Below are 13,746 nucleotides of genomic sequence, written 5' to 3'. Positions count from 1 at the left end.
TTATCTTTGTCAAAATACAGAGTGTAGAGTATGCCAAAAGAGTGGGGCAGGGTCTGAGGTCTGACATTGTAGATATTGTCATGTCACAGGAAATCTACCAGGCTTGGAGAACTATATCAGCTAGGACTGACAGTGGGACAGGAAGTGAAAAACTATGTTTTATAGTGCCACTGTCTGTTTTTCACTATTTGGGATCAACTTTAGGAATTTTTTTAAGCACACAAATTACTGTAATTTGACTCTGCCAATTTAACTCACTATGTACTTAGAGCATTTTGTAGCTGCCAGAACTAGAATTCCATCATCAGCTTACATCCTCTTGAGGTATTTGGTTATAAAGAATCTCATTCCCCTGGTTCCAGGCTCTAGATCAGTGGTTCTCAATCCTGATTGTACATTAGAATTCCCCCAGGAGCTATTAAAAATACAGATGGCTGGGCTCCATCTTAAGAGATTCTGACTTAATTGGTCTAGGTGGGACCCTTGTATTGGTATTTTTCAACAACTCCCCAAGTGATCTTAATGAGCAGCCAAAATTGGGAACTACTTCTCTGGATGGTTGACTTATCCTACATAACCCATCAGCTGAAGTTTTTGTGGCTTCTGGGGATGTGCCGGTACATTGGTGCATTTGTGCAAATTAGGAAAAGATGCCCCACTGTCTTCACACTTTAGGAAATGTACTACTTTTGAGTAGATGGAGATCTATGACAATATTGCATGAAGAGTAGAGTATGTAAATGTCACAACTCTGCAAGGGACCTTAATGACTTCCAACCTTAAGTTTCTCTTTGAGTTTCCTGGTTTGGCAGTGTTCCTCTTGTAATGGTCCTTATCTGAGTTTTGGCCTTAAAAACGTTTCATCTGTTGAAGTATAGAAAGAACACTTACAACTTTTCTTCTCAGATATGCAGTCCTAATTCATGGAAAAAACCCTATCCTCTATTTTTGTAACTTCTGGAAATGGTGCTAAAACATAGAGTGAAAGAAGAAATTTTTATTTATGGAAAGCTACTGAACTTCTGCAAAAACAACGAATTCATGACACTTGAATCATAGTAAATCCCTCTTTTTTCCTTAATGGTATGATAGAGGTGACAAGAGATGGATATGATCTCAGTTTTTTGCTTATGGCTAAAGTTTCTTCCTTGGAGAAGCACACAGGTGGGCATCTCATTCTCCATATTGTTCTGTAGGCAGGTTGATAACATTTAAGTTTTAACTTTTGCTCAGTTATAGGATGTAATTTCTTGTCAGGAGATAGAAACAAAGAAGACCAGGAGTATTATTATTTCTAATACTCTATTCCTCACTAAGCAGAGATGTCTTTTCAAGAGAAACAGTCCCTGAGCAATGGAATGGAGTTTTGCCTAGGAAGAGACTGATGATAAGAACAGCAAACTCCATAGCACCCCTAAAGAAATTAATCTCAGTTTTATTAGAGTATGATAAAGTTTAAACCTATCTAAAGCAAAGGGGATTATGATAACTAAACAGTTATCTCATGATAGTTCCATGATAACCACAAACTTAACTATGGAACAACTGGAGGCATAACTGAAAAAAAAAATAGAGAAAGAATCAACTAAGAAGACTCTCCTGGGATTAGATTAAATTTCCAAGACTGGCATCAGAAACTCTCTTTGAAAAAGGCTCTGAACTGTATGGGGCATTGTCAGGAACAATAGGGAAATAAGCTAGCAATTTGTGGAGCCTATTAATAGCTAGGAGTTGTATCAATAGTAGCAGATGAGCAAAAAGCTCAGAAAGTGAAGAAAGAAATAAGAAAAAGAACACTAGTAAAATAACTGACATTTCAGGGTAACTCTGTATGTACCTAACACTTCCCTTTAAGGATGACATTAGAGGCTAAACATTGTTAGTGAAATAAGTAGAATTCATGGAAGCAGAATCAAGCCAGCACATAAAAAAACCCAAAACTAATAACAACAATGATTTAAACAAGACCTAGAGAGGTGGTGGTAGTCAGCACCCACAGTTGATATTATCTATTATTTAACAGCTCTGGTTTTCTGAACAAAAAAAACCATGAGACATACAAGTAAAAAGAAGGTATGATTTGTGTGTAAGAAAAGAGAAAGATAAAAAAAAAAACTTTGCGAACATTCAAGTGTTACACTTAGCAAACACTTGGAATCCACTTTTTAAATATTTAAAATAAGAACAAAAGGAAACTATGCTTTAAGAAGTAATGAAATTGTGATGATAATGTCCAATAAAATAGTAGATTTCCATAGAAACAGAAATTATATAAAAAGAACAAATAAAAAATTTCTTTTTTTACAAATAAAAATTCTAAATTTGAAAAATGTAACAAACAAAATGAAGGACACAATTTATTTATTTCTTTTTAAATTTTTATTTTGATCATAGTGGCTTGCATATCTTTCACAGTAGTATTTTAGGTATATATCAACATTGAATCAGGGGAATACCCATCACCAAATTTGTCCTCCTCCATCTCAGTTCCCCTTCTGCAACCCATATACCCCACCATCACTCCCCGAACTTCTAGAGTAGGTGGTCCCCTCTTTGTCCAGCTCACTATTAGCGATCATATATCTGTTTGGACCTGGTATCCATCTCTGTCTCCCCTCTATTTAAGAAGCAGAGCTAGATAAATCGAGTTATGTGGCTTTGTTTGAAGGAAAGAAAAGCAATAGATTGGGGTACAAAGTAAGAGAAAAAAAAAAAGTCAAATATGCTGAAAATAGGTGGAGTCCTTCCAGAGGATTTCAACCTCAGTTTGAGAGAGGATGTGATAAAGGCAACTGAAACACCACCACAATACAGTAAAGAAATATCAAATTAAGTATCCAATGAGCACCACAGTAATAAAGACGAGCACCACACAACAGACTCAGTTCTGAAATCAGCTCCTGCCAGAGTGCAAAAAGAAAGAGAAAGATAAGATAAAATAAAATAAAATAATATTGGAGACATCAACTTCAATCTTAACACTAATATAAAGACATAAAATCGATTAATCAATAAATATGTGGAAAAATAATTGTTTTGTGCTCCCCCCCACCCCCGCATAGGCACAGTAACTACTGGGGATATTATAGAGGGAATTCCCTTGGCCTAGGAGATACAGGGTTTCTCCCCCCTGAAGTGTACTGTCATGGGATTAACTATAGACTCCTTGCATGATCATTTGCTCTTGCCTTGGTGCTTTCGTGGTGTATGGAAGACTTCTGTTTCGTCATGGATGGTAAAATCAGACCTCTGTATCTGGAGATCTTGGTGACTGTGCAGCTCAAGGAACGGAGTTTATGATGAAGTCTTTCTTTGTGGTTCTAGCAGTTCTGTTTCTTCAGTGTCGTTTTAATCCATCTTCTGTAGTTGGTGGTCTTGGTCATTATGTTGCTCCTAGGATGGAGCCTGGGATAAAGTCTTTCGTTATGTTTCCGGAAGACCAGTTCAGTTGAGGTTGTCTCAGTCAGACTTCTGGAATTGGAGCTCTTGTTTGTTGAACAGATCGTAGACCAAAAGCTGGGCTAGAGCTTTTTGTTGGTGTTGTTGTTGTTGTTCCCTGGATGTGGACTGTCCCGTCCTGGTTGTAACACTCAGTCATCTGTATATAGCAATCTTGGCTTTTGCACAGATCAAAAGGGTGACATGTTTTCTGATTTTGTCTTATCATTGGCTGATGAGGAAGGACAACTTGATCTTAGATCAAGTTGTTCCCATTTCCTCGTTGTCAGGTTATCAATTTAGCACTGGCACATGTTGGCTTCAGAGCAGCATTATGCATGCCCTGGAGGGGATTGGGCTCCTGGAGCTATAGTGGAGAACTCTGTCGTTTCTATGTCTGGGGTTCAGGAGTCAAGGCTGTATGGTCAGTGTCTAGTTTCCTGGAGTCTATGTTGTTTTCACATAACATACGTTCAGGGTGGGAGATGTCCCTGTGTTGTAAACAAGTATGAGTTCTTATCCCTAGTAGATAAGAGCTAGTTTGTACACATAAAGTTTCCCCTTTGTTTAATATGTCTTTGCAGAAAGAAGTGGTGCTACATTATATTGCTGGTGGATTTGGGGTGGAGAGAGAAGAAAACAGACTCCTGACAAAAACTAGGAATATATATGCTCACACATATCTAAAGAAAAAAAAGAGTTTCTTAAAAAAAAAAAAGATTAAATAAAAGGTGTAATTAAGGGAGTAAAGTGGGGCCAGGAGAGATAGATAGCATGGAGACAAGGCGTCTGTCCTTCCTGCAGAAGGATGATGGCTCAAATCCCAGCATCCCATATGGTCCCCCGTGCCAACAGGGGTGATTTTCGTGCATAGAGCCAGGAGCACCCTCCTAGTGCCGCCAGGAGTGACCTAAAAGGAACAAAAACAAATCAAATAACAAAAACTAAAACAAAACAAAACAAAACAAAAGACAAACAAGAAAAAAAAATGAACAAGGATAAAAAAGAAAAAGAAAAAAGAGAAAAAAAAAACAAAGAAAAAGGGAGAAAGTGATACAGGAGATTACATTTGGGGAGAAACAGAATAAGAGGTAGTGTTATATAGGTCTATATTTATGATGAAAGTACAGGCTTCCCCATTGTATTTTGAGATTTCCTTGTGAAGTGTGGGATCCAGGCAGGGAGGTCTTGGGTAGAGTTCTTGCAGTGGGGGTCCTTTGGAGCTAGTTCCGGTATCAAGCCACAGTCCACATTTGGGAGAGGTGATTAGGAGGGCCACACTGCATGGGTCAGTAGGTGTGTTGGTTGTATTTTATTGCTGGGAACGAGGTGAGAGTTTGGGTGGGTTTCTCTTCACTTGTGTAGTGGGTACTGGCTCGTTGGGGTAGGAGGTTGGTCTTGATGCCTAATGGATTAAGAACTGAAGGTGGAGAGTTTTAATGTGGTGGAGATATCAGGGGTGGGATTGAGGAGTGAAGGGATAGCCGGATTCCTGGGGGAGGGAGAGGGGATTGTATATGGGAGGGATTATATAGGGTATAGGTATTGGTTGTTTGTGGTTTAGGTTTGTTCCTTAAGGATGATTCCTATCTCTGTGTGCTCCTGCCCACATATAAACATATAGAAGTTAGCTTAGGTGTATATTAATGTAGAGAGGTCAGGAAGGCAAGAGGTGTGCTGAGTACAGAAAAATAGGTAAGTATAGTACTTGTAAGGAAAGGAAACTAATAGTTCAACTTTTGGATATGTATAGGTTTCGTGTCTCGAGTACTGACCGCTGTGTTAGTGAGGTCTATCTATATAGGTGTTTACCATTTGCAGTATTGTCCATAGCATCCTATATGTCAGCTTTCCTTTCCTATAGAGGGGGTAACCTTGTGATTTTTATTTGACATAGATTGAATTGATGATAGTGAGGAGGAGAAGGTGGAGAAAGAGGTAGACAAGAAAAGAGAGTAGGAAAAAACAAAACAAACCAACAGTCAAACAACAACAACAACAAAAATGCGAAGTAATGAGAAGGGAGGGTATAAGAACAAGTGCATGTTAGTTTAATTGAACATGTTCGATGCTTAGGTCCTGTGGTATAACTCTGTAGGTCATGGTTGTTGCTTCGATGATTTGGCTGGTCATGTGCTTCAGGTCCTAAAAGAAGGCATAATCTAGGGATAAAAGGTCTGTTAAAGAGTTTTATCCAGCCATTTTCATGGTTCAAGCAGAGTATGGTGCCTCGTGAGACTGAGCACCGAGGTACCACCGTAGGATGTTCACCCTTTGTATCCAGGAACCCCTATGGACAGAAAAGCTGAGAGGTTATTTTAAATGTGGTAAGGTTAAGGCATTCAAACATAATATTTTGAGACATTTCCGTTGGACTCAGTAATTTAAGAAGGACACAGTTTAACTAGACTTAAGATGGTAGGAAAATCAGTGAACTTGAAGATAGGTTGACAAAGATAATTAATAATAATAATAATAATAGTAACAGCAGTAGAAAGAAAAAGGACAAATAATAGTGAACTAAACCAGAGAAATATAGGACATTGAATACATTAATACAAATAAAATATACCAATAGAAAGGCAAGACAGTAAAAAAAGAAAAGAAATAAAGAAAAATAGAAAAATATAAATAAAAAGAGGCTAAATACTCACTTACTACTCAGTAAATTTGAGTTAAAAATGATGAACTTTTGGGGCTGGAGCCATAGCACAACAGTAGGGCATTTGCCTTTCAAGGGGCCAACACAGGATGGACCCCGGTTCTATTCCCCGAATTCCATATGGTCCCTCGTGCTTGCCAGGAGTGACTTCTGAGCGTTGATCTTGGAGTAACCCCTGAGCACTGCTGGGTGTGACTCCCCCCAAAAAAAGATAAATTGTAATATCTAAAAATTTTAATAAACTCCAAGAAAATCTGTTCCACAAACACACATAACAACATAAAGGTTGAAAATCATGACAAGGAAGATGGTTTAGGAGTAGAGTACTTATTTGCCTTGCCTGCACATGGATCTGGGTTTGATTCCCAGCACAGAAAAAAAATATTGAAAGCCAATCTCACACACACACACACACACACACACACACACACACACACACACACACACACACACACACAAATCTTGGCATCAATAAGAGAAAAACCAATACATCTTATTGAGAGTCCCAACAGGATCAACTGTTGCAAGAAAGTACTTTAATTCTGCATGAAAAATTAGTGTTTCAAAAAAGTAGAAGTATAATGTAATAATAAAATATAGTTTCAGTGTATTTTGTTCCACTTAACTGATTTAAAAGCAATTCTATAAATAATACTTAGTAATACTTAGTGTAAAATGACAGCAGATCACAGCCAACTCACATTCTCACAAATAGATGAAGCAGAAATTATGAATATGAATGTTATAACAATTTATAATATTCATTTACTTTCATTTACCACCTTTCCCCCCCAAACTTGAGACTGCTGATTTCTTTGCTATAACATTTGAACTACTTAGCTTGTTTCCAGATTTGTGTATGTCAGTTCCTCATAAATAAATCTATTAAAATCAATATGTCCTTTTGGTTTTAGTACTCTGATTGATGCCTAGCTTAGAGAGTTGAGAGTCAATGAGACCTATCACTGTTCTATGCAAGTGGTAGGTGGGTCTTTTTTTTTTTTTTTTTTTTAGTAATCTTGGCAATACTTAGGGGTTACTCCTGGATCTTTGCTCAATGTCATACATAGCAGTGTAAGGGCCATAAGGGAAATCTGGGATCAAACCTGAACAATGCAAGCTTTTTATATGCTATACTTATCTCTTTAACCCTAGTATTAGGTTATTTATAATTGTAATAAATATTTTAAAGGATTTATCCATTTTGTCTCATATGCTTCTTGATCGCAGCTTCTCTCTTTTCTTTCTTTCTTTCTTTTTTTTTCTTTCTTTCTTTCTTTCTTTCTTTTCTTTCTTTCTTTCTTTCTTTCTTTTTTCTTTCTTTCTTTCTTTCTTTTCTTTCTTTCTTTCTTCTTTCTTTCTTTCTTTCTTTCTTTCTTTCTTTCTTTCTTTCTTTCTTTCTTTCTTTCTTTCTTTCTTTCTTTCTTTCTTTCTTTCTTTTCTTCTTTCTTTCTTTCTTTCTTTCTTCTTTCTTTCTTTCTTTTTTCTTTCTTTCTTTCTTTCTTCTTTCTTTGTTTCTTTCTTTTCTTTCTTTCTTTCTTTCTTTCTTTCTTTCTTCTTTCTTTCTTTCTTTCTTTCTTTCTTTCTTTCTCTCTTTCTTTCTTTCTTTCTTTCTTTTTCTTTCTTTCTTTCTTCTTTCTTTCTTTCTTTCTTTCTTTCTTCTTTCTTTTTCTTTCTTTCTTTCTTTCTTTCTTTCTTTCTTTCTTTCTTTCTTTCTTTCTTTCTTTCTTTCTTCTTTCTTTCTTTCTTTCTTTCTTTCTTTCTTTCTTTCTTTCTTTCTTTCTTTCTTTCTTTCTTTCTCTCTCTTTCTTCTTTCTCTTTCTTTCTTTTCTTTCTTTCTTTCTTTTTCTTTCTTTCTTTCTTTTTTCTTTCTTTCTTTCTTTCTTTTCTTTCTTTCTTTCTTTCTTCTTTCTTTCTTTCTTTCTTTCTTCTTTTCTTTCTTTCTTTCTTTCTTTCTTTCTTTCTTTCTTTCTTTCTTTCTTTCTTTCTTTCTTTCTTTCTTTCTTTCTTTCTTTCTTTCTTTCTTTCTTTCTTCCTTCCTTCCTTCCTTTCTTTCTTTCTTTCTTTCTTTCTTTCCATCCCCCAATTCACAATACAGACCAAGCAAAGGGCCTGGGTTGAGGTATATATGGGGTGTATTTACTGTACCTCCTCTTTCTATACAGTCAGTGTAAAGAACACAGCCTGTGGTAAGCATTGAGAGGCCTTATTTTTTCTTTCTTTTTTATTTATTTATTTTTTTATATATGTGTCCTTCTCTCTTTTATTTTTTTTTTTTTTTTTGGTTTTTGGGCCACACCCTGTGACGCTCAGGGGTTACTCCTGGCTATGCGCTCAGAAGTTGCTCCTGGCTTCTTGGGGGACCATATGGGACGCCGGGGGATCGAACCGTGGTCCGTCCTAGGCTAGCGCAGGCAAGGCAGGCACCTTACCTCCAGCGCCACCGCCCGGCCCCGTAAACATATTCTTTGTTTGTTTGTTTTTTGGGTCACACCCGACATCGCTCAGGGGTTACTCCTAGCTCTACACTCAGATCGCCCCTGGCAGGCACGGGGAACCATATGGGATGCCGGGATTCGAACCACTGTCCTTCTGCATGAAAGGGAAATGCCTTATCTCCATGCTATCTCTCCGGCCCCACGTCCTTCTCTCTTTTCTATACTCTCCAGAAAATGTATTTTCTACAATGTATTTCTGTTCCTTTGTGAGGGATGCCCAGATTGCTGTTGTCACTAGCTCCCACCCAAGTCCTTGGATACATTCCCTAGACTTAGAGTTTTTTCTTGGTCTCTCTAAGACTTAGCTCCAGCTTGTGTGTTTTAATAGTCTGCCAGTGATGTGTAGAGGCTTTGTCTCTGTGTTTCCAAGTTTCTCCTCATTTCCAGTATTATCCCTTTCTACTGGATTTTGCTGCACTTTCTGAGTTCAGAAAGTTCCTCTGTTAGGCCAAGGAAAGGGCTTAACCACATGAGCTCCATGGTTAAGAAAGAGTCCTGGTGCTTACACAGTACAATAGTAATTTTCATAACTAAACTCTTCTCAAGCATTTGTTTACTTTTGGTAATGGTTGTTTTTAGATTGTTGAGTTTTCTAGTAATTTCTAGTAATTTCTGCTATGGCAAGAAGGCGAATCTGGGATATTTGCTCTTGAAACCCAGTTTTTATGCCATTAGGAAGCATAGAAGACCATATGGAGTAGCTGTGAGTAGTAGGTGCTTGGGCCAACAGCCACAGCAGGAAACCAGAAATCAGGCAACACCCAACTCCAGACATGTGAATGATGCATCTTTAGGTGGTTCTGGCCTCAGCTGTTGTCATCCCTGGAATCTGAATCTTTCTAGCTAAGTCCTCGCTGAACAGAGACAAGAAACTGCCACTGCCACCTTTCCAAGCTCCTCATACACTGAATCAGGTATATAGTGAAATGGCCTTTGTTTTATGAAATTTGAAGTGACTTGCTGTACAAGGAGCTTAGCTGGTATAATTCTAACAAAGTAGTAGGCAACTGAGTAGAATAGCGGCCCCCTTTTCTAACATCATTAATAGGGAAAGCATTTTTCATTTACATATTTTCAGTATAGAATCTGCCTGTTTGACGTCTTTGTAGAGTGTTCTCTTTCTGAATGGTTGATTTCTAACACAAGACTGAATTGTTCTCAGTACTTCTGCAAAATCCAAATGAAAAACATGTTTTTAATTATTTGTAAAATATCTCTATTTTGCTGGAAAGAATTACTCCAAAATTCAAGTCTAATTTTTGCTCATAAGCTATATCTTAGTAAAGGAAGTGCTGAAATGGGAAAACAGAAAATCTGGTCTGGAGTATGCTTGTATGATTTTTGAATCAGTCCCATAATTCCATAAGCCTCAGGAATATTTTAATATATTAAGAAAGTTTTTAAAAAGTAGACAATTTCAAGAATTACTTCTGAGTGCTGACATTTAGGATTAGTTTCAAAAGCCAGATATCTTAAATATTACTATCTCTTGGAAAGATTTTGGCACCATCTTCGTCTTTCAAAATTCAATATTAGTACATCCCTCTTCTCCCTAGGAATTTCAACTTTACATATCTAGCCAACAGAAATAATTGTCTATATTTGCCAAGGTGGTTTAAGGTTTTCTTTCTGTTTGCATTTGTTTTTGAGCCACACCTAGAGGTACTCAGGATTTAGATCATGATGGGGCTTCTTAGGGCTTTCTCTTGGCTTTGTGCTTAAAGGCCACTCCTGGAGGGGCTGGAGGACAATATGGGATACTGGGGATTAAATCCTGGTTGACCTCAAGCAGGGTAAGTGCTCTGCTGGCTGTACTATCTCTCCAGCCCAGTTTTAAAGTATACTTAAGAGTACTGCTGTGATTAAAAAAATGGTTAAAAGCAAACTTAACTCAGGAAGCAAACCACCTGGTAAATGATGATATTTTGTTGTTCAAAGCTGTGTAGAAAATAAAAATGAACCCATTTCTGTTCATGATAGAAATGTCATATTTATAATGTTAAGCAAAATAACACATTGCAGAACATAACAGAGGAAGGATGACATTTTTGCAATAAAAAACAAATCCAATCCAGTTCTTTGTGTCTATCTATATAGAGGATTGGAAGAAAATGTAGCAAAAGCTAGTTGGGAGGTGCTTTTTGCTTTAGGTCATTTTCCAATGACCTGAAATGATTATTTTAAATGAAGTCTGATTAAGAAGATTTCTGACCAAGAGGACTATAAAAGAGTGTTCATAATTTCCACATTTCTGAGTTGAAACTTTTAGGAGCATGTTCCTGTATTTCCTCTGTAGTTAAGTACCTCTATGTAGGTTTATCATCTGTAGTGAATTTTATTGCTAGCTTCTGCAACCAAAGTTTGGTTCAGAAAAATGAATTTTGAAATGCCCAGGAAGTTCCTAGATGCCTGAGAGCTAACAGCAAAACAGCAGCAGCTGTCAGGGGAGAGAGCATGTTGCTAGTTGAGTAAAACAGCAGGGGGCCCTTCTGGTGGCTAGATTTGCCCACCCAGCGCAGGTGCCACTGCCGTTAATAAGAATACTAGTTACTGCTTTTTAAAAAAAAAAAGCTGGGAGATGAAGGAACTAAAATAGATGGTTGGTAATAAAAAAAGAAATAAATATGACCCCATTATTGAAATGATACATACTTCACTACTCTTTTAGCCACCCATTTTGTAGTTTGTATTTAAATAACAAGACCTGAACATTCCGGATAGAAAGAATGATCTCACTGAAGCTCCTGTCTGGTGTTTAATTAAACTGTAATATGTAGTAAAATAAATTAAGCATCAGTGAAATTACAAGTACACTGAGTGTGGATTGGGATGTTTTAAAATGATGGATTCATGAGAGTATTTTATCTAGACAAACTAAAAATGTCCCAACCTCACCATTTTTAATCCTTTCTTGAAAGCACTCTTGTGCAAGTTATCTTTGTCGAGGAACTGTTGTCGTAGATTAAATTTAATTAAGAACTATAGAAGCCAAAGGTGGTAAATGAAGGAGAATATAAAAATTCACTTTAGAATTGGTCCCTGGATGTTACATTTAAATCTATTTAATCTATTATATTTTATATTTAATATGTATGATTAAAAGGTTACTAATTAAAATGATAATGATATAATATTTTGTTAATTTTTCTGTTTCATGTTTTATAGTTAAAGAAATAGGTACCATTACTAATCAATATAACAGAAGTTGCAAAGGATTTTTCTATCGACCTCTTAAAAACCTCTTAAAAATCATTGTATTGGCCAACTTTTCTTACCTGTAAAAAAAAAATTACTATATTGGTCTAATTATTAGATACCACTGGTACCCACTAGAGGTCATGCTACTTACACGGGGGAGTCCCGATTGTAGTACGGATATTGTGGCTGTGGGTGAATTCCTTTGAGTTCTTTCAGCAGTGTACTACAAAGGGAGAAGTACTAGTACTTATAGTTCTGTTTGTCTTCAGTCGGTGTCAGTGTTTCTGTCCTCTAGAGAGGGAAAAGGAGACAGAGAAAATGGAGTCCCAACAGACTACGTAAGACAGCAGAAGCAAAGAAAAATGGGGTTTTGTTTAGTAACTCAAAACTTTTCTATTTAAATCTTGCTTCTTCCATTTTGTAATCTTCACCCCCTCTAAATTCTAATGTGTAGCTTGGGAATCGAGCTACCTACTTCACGAGCAGTCATAGGAATTCTATGACATGCTTGTTCTGTATCCGGCACACAATCAGTGTTCCAAAAAAAAGTTGCTATTAGGAACGAAACAAAAAAGAACTGTTTCACTTTCTGATTTCAAAATAACCACATTTCTAGAGTAGATTGAAGATGAATATAAAAATAAATTTATTTTTATCTCTCCCCTTTTATGTGAAGCAAGAAAATTTTGATTAAAGCTGTTTTAGGAAGACGTGAGGGGAGAGAAAGGGAGAAGTACACGCTTAAGAAAGAACACAGGCTTCTCCAGAGTGGAAAAAAGCAAGCAGAGAAACAGAGAAATAAGATACATGTCTAAGAAAGACAATGGGCTTGAAGAGCAAGCCTTTTAAAATCCCCCTTTTAAATTCCCTTTTAAAGTCTTGAGGACCCCTTCTGCCTGCCCCCTAAATGTGGGGACCTGGGCACCCGGACCCTCCACTGGTCTGGGACCGCCCTTCCCCCAGAAGGAGCCTCTCTGTCGGCTGGTAAACACGTGCACCTGAGCGCTGTATCTTTGGGCAGCTTTGAGACCTCCCACCCCCCTCTACCACACCAGGAATCGCAAGCACCTTGGCCTGGGACCTCTGGGTAAGGTTGAGACAACCAGACCCCCTCCCCAGGACCACGATCTGTGCGCATCTACTAGATAGTCTAACTTGCAACACATAGGTTCAGTTATCTCAGACATAACACTCAATTTCCTCAGATAATCCTACAGTTCATAAAACAGGATAGCAAAACACTGAAGCAGCTTGTAATCTCCCAATCATACTTAGACAAGCCATCTGGCTAAGGAAAAATAAACTCTAAATTGAATATACCTTCAAGCACCTCTAATAAATCAGTATAGCAGTCCATCTTATTAAACAATCAGAAAACTCAACATTCAAAGCCATCAGATGCAAAGAAATATGGGTAAACTAAGGAAGACACTAGCAGCTGGGGAAATGGAGAGAAATCCTATTAAGTTTCCAAGTCCACCAAAATGCATGAGCCCAATAGATGAGGACCTAAAAGCAGCAATGAATGCCCTAGCAAGGGAAATCAAGGAATCACTAGCTAGTGAGATTAAGAAATCTATAGACGAACAATTCAACCAACTAAAAAAAGAACATTAGAGAAGATGAAAGAATCCATACAATTGGAATTAGGGGAAAATAAAAAAACATGCTAGCAAGTCATAATAGTAGAATTACACAGAAGAATGCATAGAGGAACTTGAGGAAAAACTACAAAACAACAATGACAAAAGTCAATAAGAAAGCAAGAGACAAAACATTGGAGGAAAAAGTTAGGTACCTAATGAACAAAGATAAAAGAAATAACCCACAATTTGTAGAAATACAAGAAGGGGAGGAAAAGGGGAAAGGAGAAGAACAAGTAGTGAGGGAAATAATAGCAGAGAATTTTCTCACCCTCTGGGAAAAAAAACCTCATACAAATTCAGGAGA

At 37.2% G+C, this 13,746-nt stretch overlaps 1 protein-coding gene and 1 non-coding gene across 2 annotated transcripts in view; one reads left to right on the top strand and one right to left on the bottom strand.

Annotated features, from left to right (window-relative positions):
• The window catches only part of KCTD1 (potassium channel tetramerization domain containing 1), an 802,770-nt gene that overhangs the window by 580,194 nt on the left and 208,830 nt on the right, over positions 1–13,746 (top strand). The gene's annotated exons all lie outside the window — the stretch shown is intronic.
• Positions 8,174–8,306, bottom strand: LOC126005111 (small nucleolar RNA SNORA51). Its single transcript, XR_007494288.1, has one exon. It is a non-coding gene; the product is annotated as a small nucleolar RNA SNORA51 (small nucleolar RNA).

Source organism: Suncus etruscus, chromosome 3 (genome assembly GCF_024139225.1).
Source record: "Suncus etruscus isolate mSunEtr1 chromosome 3, mSunEtr1.pri.cur, whole genome shotgun sequence".
NCBI lineage: Eukaryota > Metazoa > Chordata > Mammalia > Eulipotyphla > Soricidae > Suncus > Suncus etruscus.
Note: the sequence above shows the minus strand (reverse complement) of the source record. Positions and strands in the feature narration are given on the sequence as shown.